A 26,216-nucleotide genomic window follows, 5' to 3' on the forward strand; every position below is an offset into this window, starting at 1 on the left:
AAGGTTGAGTGAACTCAGACGCCGTGAATCTCAGCATTGAGAACAGCAGGTGTGGAGCCTTTCCCTGCCTACCTCTGCCTGCTCTGGAACATGTAACCACAATACCTCACTGAGCAGACCATATCAATCAGTCACATAACATACAAACTTAGTGTTATACATACTAATGAGGTATCTAAATAGGTTTCGAGAGTACAGCCAATGAGCTTCCTTTCCTGGGTACCCCAATGAAAAATCCGGGTGAGGGAGAGCAATATTCAGAGTCACTTGGCTCAAACACTGATGGTCTTCATGGCTTTGCCAAAGCAGACCCCTCTGGATAAGACACTGGAGTAAAGGCCTCTTTTCTAGTAACTAGCCACTGATTCCCAAGATAAGAATTATGGAAAGCTCTGGGTCAGCTAGCTGCGGACAACCACAACCACGAGACTCTTACTCCTTACAAACAGTAACCAGCTTCACATGCGCTCCTACCGAAGAACACTTTACCACCCCGCCAAGGAAAGTACTTTAGCTACTTTTTACCGTGTCGAGTGTCTTAGTCACTGTCATATTGCTATTAGAGACATCATGGCCAAGGCAACTCTTTCAAAAGAAAGCTTTTGGTTGGGGACTTACTTACAGTTTGAGTAGTTTAATCCACTATCAATAATGGCAGGTAGCATGGTGCTGGGAAAGTAGTTGAGAGATACATCTTCATCTGTAAGCAGAGAGCCAGAGAGAGACCTAAAAATCCATTCCCAGTGGCATAATTCCTCCAAGCCAGACAGACTCCAATTAGGCCACTCCTCCTAATCTTTGTAATCCGTTCAGTTTCACTCCCTGGTAATCAAGTATTCAAGCGTATTAACCTGTATATTCAAACCACCACATAGGGTAAGCTGAATACCTTTGGCACCTTATTTTTAACATAGCGTTTATAACTGAACCTGGAGTTTGCTAATTTATCAAAACTAACTGGGCTGAAAACTCTCTGCAAGAGATCTCTGGTCCAATAGTTATTATGTGGATCATGATCCCTTTGGAGGTTGAAAGACTCTTTCACAGGGGTCACCGAGGACCATCTGAAAACACATTACAATTCATAACAGAGCCAAAATTACAGTTATAAATTAGCAACAAAAATAATTTTATGGTTGGGGAACTATTTTAAAGGGTCACAGCATGAGGAAGGTTGAAAGCCCCTCCTCTAGTCTATTCCTCCCTAGAACTAGAATTACAGATTCTACTATGTGCCTAACTTCTTACCTAGATACTAGGGATCTGAACTAAGGTCCTTGTACTTAATAGCAAGAACTTCCCAACTGACCCATCTCTCTAGCCCTCCAATGATATTTCTAAAATTAGTTCTCATCCTGGAGAAATCACCAATCTATGTCAAACATAAACTGAACTGCAAATAGGATGCAGATTATGAGTTGCTCAGAGTATATAATTATTATAAATTCTGCCTTTAAATATATATTTACCTAGGCTTTGGTTAGTAGTTTTCAGAGAATTTTTTCCTTGCTTCTACCAGAACAAACCTGAAGATCAACACTGAAATTTGGGAGGTCATGCTCACCCTCACCTTCAGCTTCCATAATATGTCTGAAGGAATCCCAGGCTGAAGCCAGCAAAGGGAAGGGCCTGATGTGGAACCAGGCCCGCGTGTTCCGGATGTGAGTTTCCATGAACTTTATGATCGCATTCACTGTTCCCACCATCAATGCGTCCACTAAGAAAAAACATCCAAACCTTTGTGCCGAAGGTTTATGTTGAGGTCAGTCATGCAAACAGAGTTGACTGTCTACATGGTTAGCCTTAATCTCTAGATTCTCTGGGGCTCAGGCAAAACTGCATTCTCTCCTCTCCCCTGCCCCCATCGCATTACCCAACCTGCCATGTTATAGTGACATTTTCAAAGACTTATATAGGTTACCTCTCTGGAACAAGGCAAAAGAGCCCAACTGACCTTGGCAAGAGCAATCATTTGCTGAATAGCTGGAATCCTTACCAACTCCCTGCATGAGGCTCATTCTGAGTGTGTCTCCCTTCAAAGATCTCTGATTTAGCCTGTGTCTTGGATTGCTATTGTTTTTTGATTCATTCTAGACTTTATTTCTACCAAGTGATACATTAAAACACAAGTGTGGGTTGATCCAGAACAGGTGTATTATTGGGTGGAGTTTCGTCCCCACTGTTTTCTCATTCCATCCCACCATGCAGGAAACAAATTATATTTCATAGTTAAGCATTTTTAATACTCATCTAAGCTTCTGCATAGTCATGAAGATCATAGATATGAAGTGTAAACACTAGAAACTTTTTTGTATATTTGTATTTCACATGTAATCCACTGGTTCCAAATAGTCGTTTACTCTCTATGTAGTTTGAAACAGTCTCCTCAGAGGACAATTACTAAGTAGACTCTTAAGAAAGCAACTTCTGTGAATACCAAGATTTCCTGTTCTCTACTAGGTCTTCTCATAGAAAGCAGGTCAGAGCAAATAAAGACATTTCTGAGTCTCTACACACACATACACACACACACACACACACACACACATATACACACACACACTCCTTGCATTTACAGTTAGGAAAGAGGTCATATGATGCTTTGAATCATCTGTTATTCATCTTCTGCTTGTGTTTTGTTATTGTCTTTGTTTTTAATAAGATTTTTCTTCAGAAAGTGCCAGAGACCTGGGAGGTGAGAGTCTTTCAGGACTCAATGGGAGTGACCTCAGATGAAATGTCCAACAAGGGGGAAAGGAAATTCTAGTTGATAGACAGGACCTCAAGAGGAGGGATGATGTTTTTAACATAGGAATCCCATGTAGATAATGAGGATGAGGAGGATGAGGATGAAGATGAGGATGAGGAGGATGAGGATGAGGATAAAGATGAGGATATGCTGGTGGTGGTTTGAATAAGAATGGCCCTCATAGGATTATATATGTGAATATTTGGTTTCCAGTTGTTTAGAGAGAATTAGGAGGCACAGCCTTGTTCAGGGAGGTATGGCCTTATTGGAGGAGATGTGGCCTTATTGGAGGAGGTATGTTACTGGGGGTGGGCTTTGGCCTTACTGGGGAGGTATGGCCTTATTGGAGGAGGTGTGTTGCTGGGGGTGGGCTTTGAGATTTCAAAGCCCAAGCTATGCCCAGTTTTACTCTCTACCCACTGCCTGAAGATAGGCATATAAACCCTTAGCTACTTCTCTGGCAACATCGCTTCCTGCTGCCATTTTCCCTGCCATAATGATCATGAAATAATTCTCTGAAACTGTAAGCAAGCCCTCAGTCAAATGATTCCTTTTAAAAGTAGCCTTAGTCATGGTGTTTTATCACAGAAATATACTAACAATGCAGATGATGATGATGATGGTGGTGGTGGTGGTGGTGATTTTGGGGATGCTTAGCTGAGATATACTGTTCTATGACAGTGTACCCAAGGCCATTGGGGCACCAGAATTCATCTCTTGGTTTCCTGCCTAAGAACACAATATGACAAATTGCCCCAAGCCCCCACTGGGATCCCTTGCCTGCCATGATGGACTGTATATTTTCAACCCCTGAGCCAAAACAAATCTTTCCTCCCTTGATTTTGCTTTCTGTCAGATACTTCATCATGTTATATAGCTAGACAGGCATTAGGAGACTTGGAGGCCATTGAGGATGGAACCCTCCTCACTCACATCAGCTTTAGACTCCACTTACTATTTTAGCGATAAGGGAAGCATCACAAATCTGCCTCCTTAAGCTCTAAAATACCACAAGAAAAGCTGGAGACATCAGAGCTTCCTTGAGGCCCAGTAAAGGAAAACTGCCTCTTCTAGGCCAAAGGAATGGAATCTGAGTTCTATGTCTGGTCCTAGTGAAAATATCATATGCGAAACTTCCCCATTTATTAGGCTACTGTGTTCTATTATCTCTTCTTTTACGGATTAATCCAGTTGGGCCTGTCAATCATCTGGCTAGGAGACCATAATGCAGATCAGCAGATTCATGTGAAGACATGCTCGAAGATGAAAGGAATAATTATCCCCTTATGAGTCCCAGGAACCCTTTACTCCTCCCCAGATATATTTGCTTTCAGACTTTAAATATTAAGCCTGCCCACTTTTTAAAAATTCTAACTTAAACATAACTTTTTTCCTTTGTTTTTAATGTCTTCTTGAGTCATTGCCCAGAATCCTAAGTGTGCCTTCCCTGACATCCTGGGCTCTTGTTGCTTTTCTGAAGAACTCTTCCCTTTCTGTATCTACCTACTGGCTGCCATACCTAACTTATAAAAGGCATTATTTTTCTTACTCTTCATCTTTTTCCTCTTGGCAGCTGCCAGGATGCACAACTTGGTGTCCCTGTTGGTGTTGCTGCTATTTCAAACACAAAAAAGATAATCATTTAATTTTTTTTATCAAAAATAAGAACTCACAAAATGGAACATAGATTCCCTGGTCATATTCACAGCACAGACAAAAGCCCTAATGTTTGTGCTCATTAGTGTTAATCTAAGAGCAAGAGGCTGGATCTTATTCTATATTTCTAAATCCAGTAAATCTGGGGTGAGTCTAAAATTTGCATGTCTATCACATTTTCAGATGATGGTGCTTCTATTCTAAGAGTCATGCTTCAAGAACCACTGGTCATTAACAAGGCAGCTGATCTCATAACACCATTTATTGAATGAAATGGAAGGAGTGAGGCATGATAGTAAGGTTGGCTCTCAGGAGATAAAATGATCATCTTGAGGCCCATGCTTCCTTTTCTGTAAGAGAAATTAACATATTAGGATAAAAAGTAAATGAGAAGGAAAGTTGACATAATAGAATAAGGGAAGCAAAGGAAAGCAAAAGAATGGGAAGGGGAAGGAAGGAAGGATAGGAGGGAACACAGGAAGGAGGAAGGGAAAACATTCAGGAGGCAGGCCAAGAAAAAAAGAGGGAGTGAAGGCTGGATAGATTCTGGGAGCCAATTTGTATTTTAAAGTCAATAGTGTCTTTTGTGGTTTTAGATTTATTTATTTTATTTTCCATATATAAGTGTTTTATCTACATCTGTGCATATGTGCCACATGCTTGCTTGGTGCCCATGGAGGTCCAAAGAGGTCATCAGATCACCTAGAACTGGCATTATATATGTTTGTGAGCCAACATGTGGATACGAGGAACTATACCTGAATACTCTTGCAAGAGCAACAGTTGTTCCTAACCACTGAGCAATCCATCTCTCTAGGCCCCAAATTAATAAAAATTTGTCTACCAAGAACTAATTTTCTCATTTTAATTTTGTCACAGGCAGAAGAGATAGGAAAAGAACCCTCTGGAGAGTTGTGGGTATCAATTTAATCCTTGATTGAAAACATTTTGAGAAGTGCACTGCATTTCAAAATCACATGATAAGAAAGCAACTCACTTTGGGGCTCACAGGAGGAAAATTAAATTTCTCAAGGTGAATTTCCATGAAGCAGGATGAAGTGTCAGTAGCATGGAGTTTTCCTACATTTATATTATAAACGTTCTAAGAACCAAACTCTTCCTTTCCTTTCCGTTCCTTTCCTTTCCTTTCCTTTCCTTTCCTTTCCTTTCCTTTCCTTTCCTTTCCTTTCCTTTCCTTTCCTTTTTTTTAAATTACTGTGAACCAGTATGTGACCATCAGCATATAAAATCTGAGATAATCAGTTTGAAAACTATAATTTAGAGGCTTTTATCTGGAGAAAAGATGACTACTGTAAAATATAACAAAAAGAAGCATTCTTAAAGGATATTATCTGGGTTCAATTGTCTCTAATCTATTGTGAGGCCACTTTGCTCCACTTCTGCCCACGTAGACTAATGTATCTGTACTCACAGGGTTGTACTATTGCCTTTCTTGGAATTTCTCAAAACCATGACACATGTGCAAGAAAACAATTGAGCAGAGTTGTGGATGACCCACTTCTCGGTCCTTGTGTTTGAGGTGCAGGAATGGACAACTTGCCCTCCAACATGATGTTTCGTTTTGTTTATTTTCTTTCATGCCTCTTTCTCCTATTTGCCTCAAGTTTCCTCAGGTTGGCAAAATTTTCTATTCCAAACTCTATTTACTTTCCTCCCATGCTTTGTTGTTGATGTTGTTATTCGTTGATGCTTCCCTTGACTGCCCAGAATGGCCTGGGTGAGCTTTTGCATGTCTGTCTGTGGAAGGATTCACTAGAGGTTCTCCAAATTCTGTTTCCTAGAAACTTTGGAAATTTCTTCTCTGATAGAAATTACATTGCTGATGTGGTTAAACTGGTATTGTAACTAAATTATCCAAGTACCTTTCACTATATTTGGGGACTTATAAAGGGACGCAGAGGCATACTAAACTTCAGGGGAGAAAGCTAGATGATTACAGAAACCAGATTCGAGTGACATCATTCTTTTGTTGCCATGGTTGTTAGGCTCAGAGCCTAACTCTGCAGTTTTACAAGTGAGGCTTAGACACTTAGCTTTAACAGCCAGGCTGGCTAATTCTATGTCAACTTGACACAAACTAGAGTAATTTGAAAATAGTGAAACTTAATTGCCTCCATAAAACATGACTATAGAACATTTTCTTAGTTACTAATTGATGTAGGAGGACTTTGCCCATGGTGGGTGAGGCTACCCTTGGGCTAGTGGTCCTGGGTGCTATAACAAAGTAGTCTGAACAAGCCGGTAGCCAACAATCCTCTATGACCTCTGCATCAGTTCATATATCCAGGTTTCTACCAGGTTGGAGTTCCTGCCTTAGTTTTCCTCGATGTGCTGCAACTTGAGATATATAAGTCAAATAAACCCTTTCCTCTACAAATAGCTTTTGGTCATGGTGTTTCACCATAGCACTAATAGCTCTAAGACAACAAGTCAGTTAAACAGATGAGGAATAATAATAATAAAAAGATCTAGTTGCTATTGCCACATTGTGCAAAAACAAACAAAAACAAACATGCAAACAAATGAACAGGCCCAGTAATTCCCTAGTTCTTTTTTTTTCATTTAAATTTATTTATTTATTTATTTATTTTTATTCGATATAATTTATTTACATTTCAAACGATTTCCCCTTTTCTATCCCCCCCCCACTCCCCGAAAGTCCCGTAAGCCCCCTTCTCTTCCCCTGTCCTCCCTCCCACCCCTTCCCAGTTCCCCGTTCTGGTTTTGCCAAATACTGTTTCACTGAGTCTTTCCAGAACCAGAGACCACTCCTGCTTTCTTCTTGTATCTCATTTGATGTGTGGATTATGTTTTGGGTATTCCAGTTTTCTAGGTTAATAACCACTTATTAGTGAGTGCATACCATGATTCACCTTTTGAGTCTGGGTTACCTCACTTAGTATGATGTTCTCTAGCTCCATCCATTTGCCTAAGAATTTCATGAATTCATTGTTTCTAATGGCTGAATAGTACTCCATTGTGTAGATATACCACATTTTTTGCATCCACTCTTCTGTTGAGGGACACCTGGTTCTATTTGGATCCTGCCAGAGGCTTAGGCTTACAGAGAAGGAAAGAAGTATGTGTAACTAAGCAACTTTGACCACAGTTTGCTCTCATCCATCACTGACATATCACTGACTTGGGTTTCTCCTGTAAAGTGATACGACTCCCAAAGTTCCCCTAAATCTCTTCCTGAGAGATAAGTTATAGCTCTGGCTGGTACCAGGCTTCAGCCTTTTCCTTCTCTCAGTTTGAGACTCCTGGAGAATTCCAATTTCTTGAGGTCTATTATTTCGATAGTCTGATAGCCAAGGTGATTACACTTTAAGACAGGAAGGGAACACAAACCAAATGGTATAGGCAGAATTCCATGCTGAGGTCAAGGAAACAAATACTCTCCCAAGGCTCTAGCAGGACTGAGGCTCTGTCAAGACTTTTTATGCATATTTAAGCCCTTCTCAGAATCCTGGCTCTCTGTAACTACAAGACCACAATGTTTGTAATGCTTTCGAACACAAAATTTGTAGGGTTTTGCTACAGTTTCAGTAGGAACATAATATAGCCAGTCTGTATTATTTCATGCCAGCATCTATATATGTCTTCCCACTAGATCAATGGAGTTGGAACACTATCAAATCTAGCAATACATCATGTAATGTCATTGTCAGCCTCCTAAAATGTAATTTCACCTACAGTTCAGTTTTAAAAGTGGATTTGAAAATTCCCTAGCTATATAATACATGGAGCAATGAAAGACAGTTATGGTAAATTATTTCTATGTATAAATAGTTGGGTGCAATTATTCATCAAGATAACTAAGATATTATATACTATATAATGTATAATGTATTATATACTATACATACTATAATATCTAAATGCTAACTTATATAAATATATGGATGCATAGTAGATATAGGTATACTCTGTTAGTGATTCAAATACCATAGAGGCATTGCTGCCCATAAGATTTATTGATGGAATTACAAGGAAATCTTGTTTAGTACTGAAAACAAATCACACAAGCATATAACCATTCCCTGATGTTTATGAATGAGAATTCTTATTCACTATAATTAAAACAGTGTGAGAATTATGTTTGCTATTGGTTAATATGCTTAGAAAATTTCAAAAGATTTTTAGCATATGAAGGTCTGGTAAGAGATTGAGAAGTCCAGTAGGATGATTCTTTGTGGGGTATAAATACATTGTCTCCTGAAGATTCTGGGGTTACCCAGTGCTGTTCTTCTCTACCTCTCTATCACAGGATCCATTATCCCCATAACCTTTCTTCTACTAGTTATGCAGAGGAGTTATGCAGAGGCTCTTTTCTCTGATTCCTCTGTGTGTAAGAGGGGAATGGGTAAATGGCTTTATTTACAGAAAGAAAGAAAGAAAGAAAGAAAGAAAGAAAGAAAGAAAGAAAGAAAGAAAGAAAGAAAGAAAGGAAGGAAGGAAGGAAGGAAGGAAGGAAGGAAGGAAGGAAGGAAGGAAGGAAGGAAGGAAGGAAGGAAGGAAGGAAGGAAGGAAACTAATTGTAGTTCCCAGTGCCTAACCATAAAGCAAATCTGAGAAAACAAAAGAACTTTTCTGCAAACTTCAGTGGCTTAATGTCTCAACTTCCCTACAAGATAGATGAACATTTTTGTCCTCAGGTTGCCCTAGATGCCTTTAGATCCCTTCTTGTTTTTTCCTTTGGTTATTTTGGGGATTTAGCTTGGATACTCCGCACCAGAACCATGCAAATTTTCTAAGGGGAAAATGTTTCTTTTTCTTTTCTTCTCTTCCTTTTTTAGAATGGTAGTCAAATAAACCAGGGAAATTAAACTCTATGATATTTCGCATGCACCTTAGCTTATCAGGCACAACTCAAGATAGTGTCTTTTGAGGATCCCTATCTGAAAATTTAGTCATTACTACAGCCATGCAGATTCAGATCTTTGCATAATAGGGTGGCTTGTGTGAGGCTGCTAAGACTCTGGGGGAAGTGGGAAGGGTCTGTGGCAATTTTGTCAATGGACAGACATACAAGTGGGCTTTCTTTGAACCTACTCAGAGTGTTAATTGCCCTCATTTCTGAAGGCAGCAGGGGAGAGGGAAGTTGGCAAGGGAGCATGGCAGCAGCCAACACCAGCTTCTCTTCTTTCTGTGTTCTATTGAAAAGAGGACAAGAACGAAACATCATAGGGAGATGAAAATCTTTTAGTTTGTCCTGAACCAGGCTAGCTTGCCTGATGACTCATGGAAGGCATTGATGGGTACCACGTTAGAAGAAGAAAGTAACAGCAAGCATAGGTTATAGACATATTGTTCTGCCTGTAAAATATCCACGTGCCTACTTGCCCCTTACAAAGAACGATTTATCCAGCAAGAACACCCTGTAGGGAAGTAGATCAAAAAAGAAAACCAACGAGTGAGATGAACTAGAGCAGGGCTTCTCAAACTTTAATGCGGAAGCCTGTCTCCCCTGGCATCTTGGTAAATGCAGATTCAGATGGAGAAGCTCTGAAGGGGGTCTGAGGTTCTGCATTTAGAGCAAGCTCCAATAAGAGGCAGATGCTGTGCTAAGGTGCAGTCAGCAAATGGATTTCATGTGGCAGCATGTTACCTAGAGCTGACCCTGATGCCAAGTGAGGAGACTCAAATGATGATTTCATTTATTTTACTGCCAGGAAAAATATTCCGTTGGGAAAGTGGCAATTTTTTTGCTTGGGTTGGGCAAAAAAAATGTGCATATTCAAAATATGATGTTAATTTATTATCAGGGATAGCACTTATTAAGTTCTGACTCATTCTGGCTGCTCTGCAATAATTCAGCTTATTATGGGTTAGAAGGTGTCAGCAGCTGTGTTATTGATGTTTATGCAATATTTCCCACAAACAATTATTATAAAACTACTACTTTATATAAGATTCTTATCTTGATATTATTTTGGATATATTTTACTTTGTATTTTAAATCCATGGGTTTTGTTTGATCCATGAAGTAAGAAATAGACATCTATTTATATTTGTTATTATGCTTGCCTCCTAATGTTGTATTTTACTACAGTTTTTAATATTTTTCAATAAGAAACCACAGAGGTAAAACAAGCAATTTGTTTTTTGTTTTGTAATGATATTCTCTGAAATGCAAGCAGAAACTGGTAGAAAGGGCAAAGATGGTCATTCTCCAGGGTTTGAAATGCTCTTGAAAGCAAATAAGTAAAATGTGAGTCAGTAGAAGTTATGGGTTCCAGTTTGGTTTCTGTTGCTGAGCAAAGCAACTTTGGGAGGAAAGAGTTTATTTGGCTTATTTGTTCATATTGCAGGCCATCGCTATAGGAACATAGGTTACGAACTCAAACAGGAATCTGAAGGCAGGAACTGAAGCAGAGACCATCGAAGAATACTGCTTACTGGCTTGCTTTCCAATACTTACTCATTTTTCTTTCTTATACAAGCCAGGACAACCTTCTTGAAAGTGACAGCTCCCCTACAGTAGGCTGACCATCCCAAATCAATCACTAATCAAGAAAATTCCTAAAAGATATGTCCACATGCCAATCTAAAGGAAGCAATTTCTTAGTTGAGGCTCCCTCTTCTAAGGTGATTGTAATTTGGGTGAAGTATTTTGAAGATATAGTAAGTCGGTTGGAAATAACATAAGAAAACACTTTCTAGTTTTTTGGGAACTATAATTATTATCTTAAAATGTAGGTCAAATTGATCTTAAAAATTTATCTGTCCCTTCAAGGCAATCCCTTAATTTATCTCAGTCACGTTTTAATGAAACTTGGGAAATTGGCATTTCCTTTTGGATTCTTAGTTTCTCTTCTAGTTATTTTGATATGGCTGTGATGAGAAACCATGACCAAAGCAATCTACAGAGGCTTAAGAGTTTCAGAGAATGAGTCGTTGCCCGTCATATGGGGAGCATGACAGCATGCAGGCAAGCAAGCATGGGGCTCATACAATAGCTTATATTTTATACCCTGATCCATGAGCATAAGGCAGAGAGAGAGAGAGAGAGAGGAGAGAGAGAGAGAGAGAGAGAGAGAGACAGAGACACAGAGACACAAAGACACAGAACTAACCCTGAATAGTATGGTCTTTTGAAACCACAAACCTAGACCCCAGTGACATACTCATCCAACAGGCCATACCTCCTAATCCTTCCCAAACAGTTTCACCAACTGGGGACCAAATAATTAAACATATGAGTTTAAGTTAGCTATTCTCTTTCAAACCAACACAGTCTCATTTGTAAAAGGATTTAGAAACAGAAAAAAGGAAATTCAAGTATTTAAGTGAAATCAAGGGATTGCCGTGAAGGGACAGATAAATTCTCAATTACATTCACATTACAGATAAATTCACATTACATTTTAAGATAATTATATTTACTAAAAACCTAGAAAGAGTTTTCTTATATTATTGATCACTGACTTACTATATCTTCAGAATATTTTACCCAAATTATAATCACCTTAGCGTCAACTAGGAAATTGCCTCCTTTAGATTGGCATGTGAGCATATCTTTTAGGAAATTTCATGATTAATGATTGAGTAAATTGATTAAAACTCTAATTTTATTAGAATTTGGAGGGGACAAGGCAAGAAAGCTGAAAATCTTGGCAGCTAACCTCATGGAGTTAGGTATGGGGTACACATAGAAAAAGAAATGAAAAAGGCATTCCTTTGGAATAAAGGTTGGTCGTAACCAAAAGAAATTTATAGAAGAAAGAGTATTTTGGATTACGGTTCTAGAGGGATAAGAGTCCACCATTATGTAGAGCATGGAACAAGTAGCAGGAATCCCAGAGAAGAGATCACATCTTTAAATGCAAATAGGAAGAAAAGAGGTCTAGCTGGAAGTAGGGCAACACTATATACACTTCAGTCTGCTCAAGGTGACATATTTCTTCCAGAAAGGCCACACATCCTAAACTACCCCCAAGCAACACCACCGCTGGGCACTAAACTTTCCAATGCCTGAGCCTCTGGAGGATGTTTCTCCTTCAACCACAGCAGAGTCTAAGAAAGCTGCCATATTCAATAGTGTAGGTTAGCAAGCAGCTAGAGGGCAGTAAGAGATGGAGACCTCAGAGTTAGAGAAAGTCCAAAGTCTTAGAAAAGAATGACAAGATTTTGATCAGTCTTTAAGAGAAAATGATACAGAAAGATAGAAGAGGAAAAGTTACACCATCCTCAATGTCCGCTGAGATTACCAATCTCTGTCCAGCTACTTAACATTAACATTTTCCCAACAGCCTTATTTTGCTTTAAGCTCCACAAGAAAATTTACCCTGAATAATTAAATTTACACTAATGATTCATATTCTACTTAAGCAAATACTCCTACTAAAGGACATGCAGTAAAATGAGATCTATTTTGACTCACAACAATTCTTCAAAAAATAAATAATAGAAGGAAGTTAAATCAATAGAATAAATGACAAAGAAATTCAGTGACATAACAGATAAGAATTCTTCAAAAATTTCAAGAGAATCTATATCAGGACACTGTGGAAAAAGCCATTTATAACTAATTGTGATGGCTAGTCTTAGTCATCAACTTGGCACACCTGAAAAGAGGAAATTTCAGTCTTCCTGCCACCATTTGCTCCAGGGAGCCAGGAGACTCCACAGCCTTCTTTGAATAGGCCGCCAGGAGGGAGTGATCTCCCAGCAGGTTTTTACATTTTAGCACAAAGGTGAGATCTCCACTTCCTCTCTGGAGAGGATCCAGCTAGGAGCATACAGGCCTAAGCTCAGTGGAGCAGGTAGGACAGAAGTCTTACCACCCACTGCCATTTGCACCTGGGAGCCAGGAAACTCCTGCACAGGAGTCCACAGTCTTCTGTGCATAGCCCGCCAGGAGAGAGAGAGATCTCCCAGAAGTGCTTTCACTTTTGAGCTCAGAGGAGTAAAGACACAGACTTACAGGCCCACAGGAGGAACAAATTCCAGCCAGAGACAATAATACCAACTGGCACCAGATGGCAAAAGGCAAGCACAAGAACCCTACCAACAGAAACCAAGGCCACATGGCAACATCAGAACCCAGTTCTCCCACCAAGTCCCAGATACCCCAACACACTGGAAAGCAAGAGTTGGATTTAAAATTGTATCTCATGATGCTGATATAGGGCTTCAAGAAAGACTTAAATACCTCCCTTAAAGAAATGTAGAACATCAGTCAACAGATAAAAGCCCTTAAAGGGGAAACACAAAAATCCCTTAAAGAAATACAGGAGATCATGGGTCAACAGACAGAAGCCCTTAAAGAAGAAACACAAAAATCCCTTAAAGAATTACAGTGAACAATCAAGCGAAGAAATTGAACAAAACCATCCAGGATCTAAAAGTGGAAGAAACAATAAAGAAATCACAAAGTGAGACATCTCTGGAGATAGAAAACCTTGGAAAGAATTCAGGAGTCATAGATGTAAGCATCAACAACAGAAGAGATAGAAAAAAGAACCTCAGGTGCTGAAGATACCATAGAAAACATTGACTCAACAGTCAAAGAAAATGCAAAATGCAGAAAGCTGGTAACTCAAAACATCCAGCAACTCCAGGACACAATGAGAAGACCAAACCTAAGGATTATAGGTGTAGATGAGAGTGAGGATTTACATCTTAAAGGCCCAGTAAATATCTTCAACAAAATTGTAGAAGGAAACTTCCCTAACCTAGAGATAGAGATGCCCAAGAACATACAAGAAGCCTTCAGAACTCCAAACAGACTGGACCAGAATAGAAAGTCCTCCCAGCACATAATAATCAAAACACCAAATTCACTAAACAAAGAAAATATTAAAAGCAGTAAGGGAAAAAGGGCAAGTAACTTTTGTTTGTTTGTTTGTTTGTTTGTTTTTAAATTTATTGATATATTTATTTACATTTCAAATGATTTCCCCTTTTCTGGACCCCCACTCCCCAAAAATCTCATCAGCCCCCTTCCCTCCCCCTGTTTTCCCACCCAACCCTTCCCACTTCCCTGTTCTGGTTTTGCCCTATACTGCTTCACTGAGTCTTTCCAGAACAAGGGGCCACTCCTCCATTCTTCTTGTACCTCATTTGATGTGTGGATTATGTCTTGGGTATTCCAGTTTTCTAGGTTAATATCCACTTATCAGTGAGTGCATACTATGATTCATCTTTTGAGTCTGGGTTACCTCACTTAGTATGATGTTCTCCAGCTACATCCATTTGCCTAAGAATTTCATGAATTCATTGTTTCTAATGGCTGAATAGTACTCCATTATGTATATATACCACATTTTTTGCATCCACTCTTCTGTTGAGGGATATCTGGGTTCAGGCAGACTTATCAGAATCACACCAGACCTCTCACCAGAGATGACGAAAGCTAGAAGATCCCAGGCAGACCTCATACAGATCCTAAGAGAACACAAATGCCAGCCCAGGCTACTATACCCAGCAAAACTCTCAATCATCATAGATGGAGAAACCAAGATATTCTATGATAAAACCAATTTTGCACAATATCTGTCCACAAATCCAGTCCTACAAAGGATAATTAGTGGAAAATGCCAACACAAGGAGGGAAACTACACCCTAGAGAAAGCTAGAAAGTAATCTTCTTCCAACAAACCCAAAAGAAGATACCCACACAAATATAAAAATAATATAAAAAATAACAGGAAGCAACAATCACTATTCCCTAATATCTCTTAACAATGGACTCAACTCCCCAGTAAAAAGACATAGACTTATAAAATATTTCTCATTTAAATCTTCAGTTTTATCAGAAAATGTTTGTAATTTCACTTTTAATTAATTTAGCAATTTCTTTTATGTCTACCATTTTATCTGCATTATTTTTCATGATAATCTTCAATTTTAATATGTCTTTCTATATACTTCCTCTATTTTATCAGAAATGCTTCCAATGTAAATCTTTAGATTTATCACGAATGTTTCTAATTCCCTCTTCAATTATTTTAGAAAGAGTTTTTAACATTAACCATTTTTATGTAAAATTTTCCATGAAATAGTCAATTTTAACATGTTTATCTATTTATTTCTTGAATTTAACCAGAAATATTTTCTATGTAAATTTTCAATGTTATCTCAAAATGTTTATAATTCTACCTTCAATCAACTAGAATTATCTTTATGCCTATCATTTCATCTGTATAATTTCCATGATAATTTTTAATTTTAATATATTTTTCTATATATTTCTACAATTTTATCAGAAATATTTTCCATATAAATCTTCAAGTTTATCAGAAAATGTTTATAATTCCACTTTCAATCAACCTAGGAATACTTTTATACCTACCATTATTATATCTATATAAAATTTTCCATGATAATCTTCAATTCTAACATATTTTTCTACAATTTTATCAGAAATATTTTCCATGTAAATCTTCATTTCTATCATAAAATGTTTCTATCTCATATTTCAATTAATTTAGCAATGTTCTACATGTCTACCACTTTTCTCCTTAATTTTCCATGAAACTTGTCAATTTTAATGTGTTTATCTGAAATATTTTCATGTAAATCTTTAATTTTATCATAAAGTGTTTTTACTCCCCTTTACTTCCCTTTTCAATAAATAAAAAAAAAATTAAAAAAAGAAAAAAGAAAAAAGAAAAAAAAAGAGAAAATTTCAATTGAAGAATTGCCTCTATCAGATTGGTCTATGGGGATGTCTGTGAAGCATTTTCTTCATTGTTGATTAATACAGAAGGGTCCAGTTCACTGTGGGTGTTACCATTCATAGGAAGGTAACCCTGAAATATAGTAGAAAAGTAGATGATCCCAGGCTCATTTTCTAAATGGATCTATATATGTATATATATATATCCTAGACATCAATCTTCTATCAGATTTAAAGCTGACAAAGACACTCACATTATAAGGGCTTCCTCTTCACCTGGTTGATTGTTTCTCTCACTTTGCAGAAGCTTTTGGTTTTATGAAGTTCCACTTGTCAATTGTTGGTCTTCATTTATAAGCAAATGAAGTCTTATTCATGAAGTCCTTTTTCACATCTATATCATACAGGGTACTGTCTATGTTTTCTTCTAGCAATTTTGGTGTTTGGGGTTTCAAGTTTAGGACCTTGATCCATTAGGAGTTAGTTTTTGTTCAAATGGTAGAGTTCTTTTTTGTACAGGATGATACAAATGAGTCTAGTTTCATTCTTCTGCATGGAGACATCAGTTTTCCCAGCACCATTTGTTGAAGATGTTGTCTTTTCTTCAACATGTATTTGTGGTACTTTTGTCAAATGGTAAATGACTAAAGTTCTGCATAGCTGTATCTGAGTCTTCAATTTTGTCCATTCGTCTACATGGTTGTTTTGTGCCAGTACCATACTGTTTTTAATATTATGGCTCTATAATATGAACTGAGATATGGAATACTTATCATTCCATCATCATTCTTTATGTTCAGGATTGTTTTGGCTACCCTGGGTCTTATCTGGTTCATATGATTTTTAGAATAGTTTTTTTTTTTTTCTGTAAAGAATGAGACAAGGATTGTGGTTGGGGTGTGTTAAATTTGTCAGAAACTTTTGGCCAAGTGTTTATTTGTATGGTATTTGTCCTTATACTCACAGACAAGTGCAGATCCTACCCTTTATCAAGGAAAGATTTCCCTGTAATAGATGGAGACCATTACAGTAAGACAAATTCCACAAAATACAGAATTGTGGAGCTCAGTCCCAACAGAAAAGCCTATATGCAACTTCTGCATCTAAGTCTCAGGGATCATTGAGGAAGAGAGGGTTAAGAGCCAGAGGTACAGTGAGTTTCCTTTGAAACTGTCTCCTGTGAATGTCAGAAGCAATGCAGTATTTCATCAAAATTACTGCCTAAATGTGTGTGCGGAACAAGGACAGAAATAGACATGTTCAAGTAGACAAGAGAAAACCTGGGAGGCCTCAACCTAAAAACAAACAAGCAAACAAAAAACACAGAAGACAACTAAGGAATGTTGAGAATGGGAGAATTAGTCTTCTCAGGGTTGATCACACTGACTGGTTATCCAGTATCAATAGTCAGCACTGAAAATATAGATATATGCAATGTTACACTGACTGAACAGGTTGTGCTTAGGGACATCTACATACATACATACATACATACATACATACATAATACACAAACAAATACATATTTAGCATATATATGTTCATATGAAAACAATTTATGAATAAAGAGGCAAAGAATTTGAAAAAAACAAAGAAGATATATGAGAATGTTTGGATTTGGGGGTGGGATGAGAAAATGATGTAACTATATAATAATCTCAAAAGACAGAATTTACTTTAAAAAATGTAGCTGACTGCGAGCTGGGAGCATGCCAGGAACCAGTGAGCCTCCATGGGTTACTTCAAGCTCCTGCCTTGAGTTTCTGCCTTAACTTGCCTCCATGGTGGATTGTAGCTTGTACAGTGAAATAAACCCTCTCTTACCCAAGTTGTTTTTGTGGTAATGTTTATCACAGTAACAGAAAAATAAATCGCAGTATAAGTAAATGGAACCAGTCCCATTAAGGAATTTTCACAAGCATATATGAGAAGACCAAACTGCTAAGTGGCAGGAATTCTGTACTCTAACATCACAGAGCTGCAAACCAGCACTAATGGCCAAGACTGCATGTATTTGTGTAACCATGATTTGCATGCACAACTGGACATTAAATGCACAGCCGTTCACACTAACGCCTCAGAACTGTACACCAGTCATTCTAGACTCAATTCCTTAACAAGGTTTAAATGAAATACATAAAACCACATTCAGGGAAACTTAATCTAAACAAACAAACAAACAAAAAATACTACCTCACAGACTCCATGACCACTCATAAACTGTTACTGATAATACAGACAATAATTTATAGTCAGTCTTCTAAAGGTACATTTCTCAATGTGCTTAGGTTGAATTAATTTATTACCCACTTAACCCTTTCCTGTTACCAGTGGATAACAGTTTATGGCAGTCAGGGGTAGAATCTGTTGGAAGAATTAATATTTGAATTCCAAAAACCCTTAGATGTGAAGACACAGAAATAGCAGTTTGTGTGTGTGTGTGCACATGTGTGTGTGTGTGTGTGTACACTTATAAAATAATTGCTGAAACTTAATTATTCATAAGATAAACACCATTCTAACCAATTTTAAGCCTCAGCTGTCTTCTCAGGGTAGTATACAAGTGCTATCATCTTCCCACATACTTAGATCAAGAGTTACATAACCAACTTCTATAAAACACTTTTCCCATAATCATAAGAGCTTAAAAAAACAAACACAGAGTCTTAATTTCCTCCCCCTGATTTCTGGGCTGATGGGATCATTTTTACTTGCTCTTCCTCCTACATTATAGTCAGAAGTCAAGTGGGACAGAATTCATCTGTGGGCTTGGGAAGGATACTGTAGGAGCTTGGTCTCTCATGGTCTGTGTAGTTTGTCTAGTTTATATAGAGGTAGAATATAACTTTTTGGAAGATTCATGATTTCTCAGACAAGATATTCCAAGAGAAAAGAAGTAAAATCCTCCTGATCATGTAAAGTTTAGTTTTGAATTTGTACCTGCAACATATTCTGTTGGTTAGTGGGTGAATGCCAGGAAGTATGAGCATATGAAATATGATTCATGGAGACTATTTCTAAAGACTTCTAAGTAACATTGCAAGTCTAAATTAGATAGTATTAGTAGACATTTTAGGAAGTAAATACCATTTTGTTTTGGCCAAAACTCTGTTTGGTACGATTAGATAACAATGATATGTTTGCAAGCAGAACAAAGAAAAGAGGAACAAAGGGCAAAGATAAGATTGAAGTTTGAGTAGCTGTAAAATGAATAAACAAACAAACAAACAAACAAACAAATAAATAAATAAATAAATAAATAAATAAATAAATAGTGGTATTAGTGACCACTATCTATGCTAGCAAGGACTTAAGATGAGTAGTTTATTTAAAAAAAAAGAAGCCAGAAATTACATTTGCAGGGTAACATTAAAGGCCAGAATATAAGGCTGCCTTTCATTGTGAATAAAAAGACACTCTGTGTTGGAGAATGTGGGAAATAGATCCACAAAAAGAGAAAGAATAAAGTAAAACACAAAATAAAGTTACAACTTGGAAGGTGTCCTTAAATAGTATAACAATCTAAGATGCTACACAGGAGCAGAAACAGGACAGAGCCTGAGAATCAGTACATTGGATATGGTCATAGGAAGTTCAGAACTGAAGGAAACTAGACTTCCAGAAAGTCTCTCAAACGGAGATATTCAGACAGCACAAATCTGGTTTGTATTGTCTCTTTAGAAGGAAACAGAGCTTCTATGAAGGTCTGATAGAATTCTACACTGAATGGCTAAGGTCAAAAACTCAGGAGACAGCAGGTGTTGGCGAGGATGTGGAGAAAGAGGAACACTCCTCCACTGCTGGTGGGGCTGTAAAATGGTACAACCACTTTGGAAATCAGTCTGGCGGTTCCTCAGAAAACTGGACATGACACTTCCAGAGGACCCTGCTATACCTCTCCTGGGCATATACCCAAAGGATTCCCCGGCATGCAATAAAGACACATGCTCCATTATGTTCATAGCAGCCTTATTTATAATAGCCAGAAGCTGGAAAGAACCCAGATGCCCCTCAAAGGAGGAATGGATATAGAAAATGTGGTATATTTACACAATGGAATACTACTCAGCAATTAGAAACAATGAATTCACAAAATTTTTAGGCAAATGGTTTGATCTGGAAAATATCATCCTAAGTGAGGTAACCCAGTCACAAAAGAATACACATGGAATGCAATCTCTGATAAGTGGATATGAATTAGCCCAGAAGCCCTGAATTCCCAAGGCAAAAATCACATAACTAATGACTCCCATGAAGAAGTATGGAGAAGGTCCTGAAACTGGAAAGGATTGATCTAGCATTGGAGGGGAATATAAGGACAGAGAAGAAAAGGAGGGAGGTGATTGGAGAATGGATGGAGAGAAGAAGGTTTATGGGACATATGAGGAGGGGGGATCGCGAAAGGGGAAATCATTTGGAATGTAAACAAAGAATATAGAAAATAAAAATATTAAAAAAAAAAGAAGGAAACAGAGCCTGGCAACTTCAGAGGATTGGTCACTGACTGAGCCATTGCTGACACCCCTGCACTTTGGGGTCTCCATGTGGTCTTCATTTTTACCTAGCTTTCCTTTTCTTGTCAAAATTTTCTACATAGTGTTTAATACAAACAATAACAGTTTATGTATATGCCTTTTTAATTGTACACTTGAAAAAGGAAGTCCAATTCCTATATGTCTGTTCAAATGACTACATTGCCCTCCCTTCAGTTCATTCTATGACTTATATGAATAGGTTTTTTTAAATTTATAACCCAGCTGTTGCCCCACCCAGTCCCCCTGCCCATAGTTCCCTATCCCATTCCTACCCCCCGACCCTCCCTCCCCTGTCTCCAAGAGGATGCTCCCCCACTACCAGGCCTCCACTTTCCCTGGAGCCTCAAGTCTCTTGAGAATTAGGTACATCTCCCACTAAGACCAGACCAGGCAGTCTTCTGCTGTCTATGTGTTGGGGGCCTTGGACCAGCTCCTGTATGCTGCCTGGTTGGTGGCTCAGTGTCTGGGAGATCCCAGAGTCTGGGTTAGGTGAGACTGCTGGTGTGCCTATAGAGTCACCCTCCCATTCTGCTTCCTTCCTTCCCCTAATTTAACCACGGAGGTCCATAACATCAGTCCTATGGTTGGGTGTAAGTATCTGGGTCAATCTCAGTCAGCTGCTGGTTGGGCCTCTCAGAGAACAACCATTCTAGGCTCCTGTCTATAAGCACATCATAGCATCAGTAACAATGTCAGGCCTTGGTGTCTCCCAGTGAGGTGGATCCCCAGTTGGGCAGGTCACTGGACTGCCTTTCCCTCAGTCTCTTCTTCATATTTGTCCCTATAGTTCTTTTAGACAGAACAATTCTGGGTCAGAAATTTTGACTGTGAGTTGGTTGATAACACCATCTCTCCCCTTGAGGCCCTGTCTATCTGCTGGAAATGGACTCTCCAAGTTCCCTCTTCCCACTGTTGGGCATTTTACCTAAGGTCACTCCCACTGAGTCCTGAGAGTCTCTCACCTTCCACATCTCTGGTGCTTTCTAAAGGGTCCGCCTACTCCCCACCTTCCGAGGCTGCATATTTTTATTCATTCTGCTGGCCCTCTTCACTTCTCTCCTGTCTCTCAATCCCATACCTGATCCTGTTTCCCTTTCCTCCTCCCACTCAAATCCCTCACTCCCTTTGCCTCTCGTGATTATTTTCTTCTCCCTACTAATTGGGATTAAAGTATCCTCACTTGGACTTTTCTCCTTGAAAATTCTTAAATCCTGTGGGTTGTATCCTAGGTATTCCATACCTTTTGCCTAATAGCCACTTTTTAGTGAGTATATACCATGCATATTCTTTTGGGTTTGGGTTACCTCACTCAAAGTGATATTTTCTAGTTCCATCCACTTGCCTGCAAAACTCACGATGCACTTGTTTTTAATAGCTGGATAGTATTACATTGTGCAAATGAACCACATTTTCTGTACCCATTCTTCTGTTGTGGAACATCTGGGTTGTTTCCAGCTTCTGGTTATTACAAAATAAGGCTGCTATGAACATTGTGGAGCATGTGTCCCTCTGGTATGGTGGGGCATCTTTTGGGTATATGCCCAAGAGTGGTATACCTGAGTCTTCAGAGTATGTATATTTCCAATTTTCTGAGGAACAGACAGATCGATTTCCAGAGTGGTTGGACCATTTTTCAATCCTACCAGCAATGGAGGAGTGTTCCTCTTTCTCCACATCCTTGCCAGCATATGCTATCACCTGAGATTTGATCTTAACCATTTGGATTGATGTAAAGTAGAATCTCAGGGTCATTTTGATTTCCATTTCCCTGATCACTAAGGACTTTGAACATTTCTTTAAGTGCTTCTCAGCCATTGGAGATTCCTTTGTTGTTAATTTTCCATCTAGCTCTGTACCCCAATTTCGATTGGGTTGTTTGGTTTTTTTTGGTGGTTAGCTTCTTGAATTCTTTATATATTTTGGATATTGGCCGTCTATTAGATGTGGAGTTAGTGAAGATTATGTTCCCACTCTGCAGGTTGCTGATTTGTCTTATTGACTATGTGGTTAGGCTTTCAGTTTCATGAGGTCCCATGTATCAATCCTTGATCTTAGAACCCGAGGCACTGGAATTCTGTTTAGGAAATCCCCCAACCCATGCCAATGAGTTCCAGGCTCTTTCCTACTTTCTCTTGATTTTGAGTCAATGTATCTGGGGTTATGTTGAGGTCCTTGATATACTTGGACTTGAGCTTTGTGCAAGGTGACAAGTATGGACCTATTTTCATTTTTCTACATATTGACTGCCAGTTAGTCCAGCACCATTTATTGAAGATGCTTGATGTTTTCCACAGTATGCTTTTGGCTTGTTTGTAAAAGATCAAGTGTCCATAGATGTGTGGGTCTATGTCTGTGTTTTCAATTCTATCCAATTGATCAACCTGTCTGTCTTTGTACCAATACCATTCAGCTTCCATCACTATTGCTCTGTAGTACAGCTTGAGGTCAGGGATGGTGATTCTCCCAGAAGTTCTTTTATTGATAAGAACTGGTTTTGCTATACTGGGTTCTTTGTGGAATCTATCTTGATATTTATGAAAATTCCTTGACTTCCCAAGAAATGTTCAAATTTACTATCAATTACCATCATTTGTAATTCATTGATAAACAAACTTATTTAAAATTAATTTAGATAAACAAATATACTATTTGAGATTTGTCAGTCTTATCGTATAATAATATTTCAATCTTAGAGGTATTACAAAACTAGTTGAAAAGATATCTATTTGTTTTACTTGGGCTATAAGAAAACAAGATGAGAGGTCTGCTTTTAAAATGTAGTAATCGAGATTTGCACAAAATCGTTGTGGTAGAACATAAATCACATTGAGTAAACCTGTTATAAGATAATCTGAAAAGACAGGTTTAGTAGTAGAAAGTCTTTAATTTTTATAATTATTTCAGTCACTTATTTCCTTCTTTTAATTTTATCAACATTAAATTGACATGCAAAATAAAATGCTACATTGTAAAATTTTCATCATTCTGCCTTCTTCTTTTTCACTCCTATTCCTATTCCCCATTCCCTTCGCTAAGCCCTGTCTCCATAGATTCCCCTTCAGCTTTCTGTCACACATTCCATTACCCTCTCTGGTTCTCCCCATTTTAGACCTGTCCTCCTCTTTCATAGTCCCGTTTCTACTTTCATGTCCTAGATTATCTAGCTTTCACAAAGGACTGAAAATGTGGTATTTATCTCTCTGAATCTGACTTTTATCATTTACCCTATTCAATACAATATTTTGCACATCATTATTTAATTCATCTGTACAGCTGAATAAAATTCATTGTGTATATACACCATGCTTCCCCAGCTCTTCATTTATTGGTGGACATGTAGACTCTTCTTCTTTGGCTCTTGTGAACAATACAGCAATAAACATTAATGTACAGATAGTGAAAAGCTAAACTTCCCTAGGAACTTGAGATCATTACCATAGTCTTATAGAGGAAGAACTAACTCTGGAGTGGGGAACACTGGAGAAGGGGTGGGCTAACAGACCAGGTCTTCATTCCACCACCTTAAGGCCATCAAAGATGTTGAATAGTGTGAAGCCATGAAAGAGTTTATTATTCATTATGGCCACACCAGGAAAGAGGAGGAAATCTAGTATCTTTGGGCTATTGTCAAGAGTTCTTAGGACTATATAAAAATTAGGATGAGTCCAAGTGTGCATGGTCAGTCTTAGTCAAATTATGGTCTGGTGTATCACAAACTGCATTGTGGAGTCCTGCAGCTGGGCAGCAACTCTGTTCTCACCACATGATGTCTGTTGCTGTTCTAGCAGTGGCTTTGGCTCCCATCCATGGAAGGCTCTGCCTACAAGGTTCACTATTCTTGCAATCTTGAAACTATCTATGTTCTCTTTTATCATTTTTAGGCTCCTGGAGATTAAATCCAAGGCCTCATCTAGCAGTATCATTCAGCTACATTGCCAACCCTTCTTAAATTAAATAAATGAATAAATAATAAACAAATATAAAAAATGTTCATTAATAAATGAACAAACAAAAACAATCTCCTTTTTTTATTAGAGGGTTTGAGTAAGCTGTCCAACATAATCTTGAACTAATTTTAAAGTACAGACAGGCATTAAATCTCCTGCATCAGTCTCCTAAGTAGCTGGACTTATCATCCTGAACTAAGATTCCCCTCTCTTAGTTTCTTTGATCTCAATAATTAAGCACTTAGGAGGGAGGTTATATAAAGTAGGATAACCATCTATCTCTCTCTTACCAGTGTTTACATAGTGCTCCCTAAATGAGCAACACAGCTATGTGCAAAATGGAGCAGAAGTCTGAAAAACCAGCAGAAACAATATGAAGGCAAAGGGGCCAAACCTTTATACATTTTTTTTTAAAACCATTGTCCTTTGGATCTTCCAGGCATCAGTGAAATATTGGTGCTTTAAAGCCAGGAAAAGCTTTCTATGCATTCTTGTCAAAATGTCCAGCTGTTTTTATTTCAACTTCCTAAAAGAAGTATTATATTAGGTGGACTCATTAGCCTCCTGAGAATTGAAGTGCACTTTTTGAAGACAAATCAAGCACATACTCGTGACACACACACACACACACACACACTGACACATGTGCACTCACACAAATACACACACACTCACACACACACACACACACTAATAATGATTTATATAAATCTTAGTTGCAAGAATGTGTTGCCATGATTTTGACAGGAAGGTAAATAATGCTGTTACCGTTTTGGTCTTTGTTAGGATAATAATGAATTTCCTCTCAATTTTGTTTAAAGGTAAAAAAGAAAAGAAAGCTACAAGAAACTTGAAAAAGTAGTATTTGCATAATTGATTAGCATTTTTACCTGTTTCATAAGCTGCTAAGCAATTGCTGCACTGTCTCATACTCTCTGTCTCCCCCACTCAGTTCCTTCTCCCTCTCCTGTCCTTCTTTCCCTCTCCCTCTTGTTTTCCCTCTCCCTTTCCTTCTGTCTCTATCCCCCACCCCTTGGATGCTTTATTCTCTGCCTCTCTCTAGAAGTGACTGGCTTAGCTTTTTCAGAGCTATTTGAAAGTAAGATACAGACATCATAACATCTCATTCTTAAATAATTCATCATGCACATCCCAAGAACGACATTTTCTTACATAACCACAGTGCCATTAGCATAGGCAAGAAATTTAACACTGACTCAATGGGAAATGGTACCTTTTACCTTTCTCTGCATTAGAAAAGAGGTTGGGATGGTGTTTACTGAACTGGGATACATTATCTTTCATTTTTAAGTTCAGGAAACACTTTTCCTTGTATCGGGGTTGAGTTTGATGTCTAATGCTGTCAATATTCTGCTAGTCCCTGAAGGTGAATTTTCTACTCAATTCCATTCAAAATCATTTCCCTTCTGGGAGCAAATTATTGTAAATGTAGCAATTTATTCCTGTTCTGCCCCTAGAGTAGATTCAGGGTTAGCTGAACTGCAGTGCCCGTCAGGGTCTGATGAAACACATCTGTTTGGTGTCGTCAGCTGTAGCTTTGCTCTTCGGATTTGTTTTCCAAAGGAACAGTTTAGAGCAGAAAATGTTGTTTGTGTCTTTGACTGTAACAATGTCCACAAATAATGATGGAGGTAGATGTAGTATAGCATCATTTGTGATTC

This window comes from Apodemus sylvaticus, chromosome 1 (assembly GCF_947179515.1).
Source record: "Apodemus sylvaticus chromosome 1, mApoSyl1.1, whole genome shotgun sequence".
Lineage (NCBI taxonomy): Eukaryota > Metazoa > Chordata > Mammalia > Rodentia > Muridae > Apodemus > Apodemus sylvaticus.